Consider the following 2267-nt stretch of genomic DNA (forward strand, 5'->3'; position numbering starts at 1 on the left):
TCTGGAAGTTAACATGAGGATGACACATGGCATGGATTGAACGACTGGCATCTGAAGAAAGAAGAAAAGATGTTTTATAATATAATGATTTGTGCTATGGTATTAAAGAAAAGATTTAGTGTTTAGTAATAAACGGTTAAGTTTTATATTCCGCGAAAGTTTTGATTAACTCTGATTTGTAGAACTGTGTTATTGAGTAAATCTGACGCTAGAGTAGGGCTACCGGGTACGGGGCCCTACAAGTTGGTTTCAGAGCAAAGTTCAAGGGATTTAAGCATCCTACATGATTACACTCGAACAGAGAATGGGATTTTAGTAAGAAAAGAAAGATGATGCCAGTTCAAGATAGCCATGTGTCACTCAAGCAAGCTCAGTAACGGTAAAGTATGTTAAATAATGTATAAGGATGTTCGCGAAAGTTTTGATTAACATTGATTTGTAGAACTGTGTTAATGAGTAAATCCGACGCTAAAGTAGGGCTACATGGCTATGAAGAACAAACCTGCTTGATAAAGTGATCCTTGCCCGGAATTGCATATATTAGTGAACCATACCCGGTAATGTACTAATTAGCAAACCCTGCTCGGACATTCACTAAAGAAGACTTAGTGAAGATAAACTTGCCCGATAGACAAAATATTGTGCCCGGCTAAGTAAAAGCATGCTCGGAGGTCTAATGTGTGCCCGAATCCATACTTAGCGAATTCTGAGGAGGTTAAGAAGATTCCAATCTTCCATCTGATCAGTTTTGTGTCAAATCTTGACTCAACAATCTCCCCCTAGATTGGAACACCTCAGCTGACCCAAAACATTTCTAAGGTTACTTACACTAAGTGAAAATACACATCAAATTAAAAGTCAAATTACATATTCAATTATCATAAATAAAAATTACGTATTCAAAAAGGCTGTCATAAGACATTACAAAGTAAAAGCCTAGTCTAGGAATTTTGTCTTTTCCATGCACTGTATGCGGCTTTCCTTCTGTTGGTTATCACTGATGCAGCTCTCATTCTGAAAATATCAAGGGCTTGGTAATGAGTGTGACCCTCTGGTATGACCCAGTCCCTAATATCCATTAAGTCTTCATCATGTAAGCAATTCAAATCTTCATCCGTCTTGATAATCCCCAGTATTTTTCCATCAGAATTTCTCAGCAAGTAATGGTCATGTTTTTCTTTATATTCAACATCAGTAATGACTCCATTTCTTTGGACTGTATTGTTGGGGCGTATCATTCTTCTCTCAAGACTTATGCATGTGTTCATGTTTGACAGTGGATGCTTGTCTCTGTCATTCATCTTGTAGTTTGTTTCAGCCATGTCCATCCTTCTTAACTTTGCAGTTCTCTTTGATCTGTGAATTTGGACAGTCTTCCAGTTTCTCTTTACTTTCAGAAATCTGAATCCTCTGTCTGCTTCTTCTCTTAAGAATTTTGAAAGATCATTCATTTGTCTTCCAGCCACTCTGTTTCTGTTTCTAAAATCATATAAAGTGAGTGATTTCATTCTTTCTAACTGTTCTTCAGTATATTCATAGAAATCACTTCTCACAACTATATCTCTTAGTTGTCTACTTTCCATAATCACTCTTATGCATTCACACACAGAATCATAGTAGATTTCTCTAGGAAGATCCACATCTGACTGTGGTCTTGTTCTTTGTTGTGCAGATCTACTAGATTCTCCTCTACCACTTTCACCTCTTCGACCTTCACCTCTTCCACCTTGTGGATATCTTTTTGAAATTGGTGGTCTGAAAGGAACAAACTTCTTGGGTTTTCTGGGCCCCAAATTGAAGAACTTGATGTAGACTGCTTCAACCATTTCAGTTGGAAGGTTGGCAAGCTCAACAACATTTGCTCCTGCATCTCTAAGAGCTAGCAACATTTTCTCCATACCAGGAGTTCTTGACAAACCAGCAGGTACAAAATTTTCATCTGTATAGTATCTAGGGTTTTCACCTTCTTTTAGAGCTTTCTCCCATTCAGCTTTTTGAATATGGAAGAGATATTTCAAATCCTCCTTTTCCAAAGCCTTGAAAGAGGCTTCATCCATTCCTCTTCGAGTAATCATTATATTCCTTAGAATGTTGATCATCTCTTCATTTTCCCAAGGTATACAAGGTTCATCTTCAGATTCAGAATCCACTTCTTGTGGAGTAGGGGTTTCAACAATAGGAACTTCCTTAGACACTTCCTTTTCACCCTGTATCTTCTGTTTCTCCCTCAGAGTAATTATCTTTCTTTTCTTTATTTGAGGTTCAAC

The sequence above is a fragment of the Bidens hawaiensis genome, unplaced genomic scaffold (genome assembly GCF_021521415.1).
Source record: "Bidens hawaiensis isolate Kalapana, Puna unplaced genomic scaffold, B.hawaiensis_p1.1 tig00034663_1, whole genome shotgun sequence".
NCBI lineage: Eukaryota > Viridiplantae > Streptophyta > Magnoliopsida > Asterales > Asteraceae > Bidens > Bidens hawaiensis.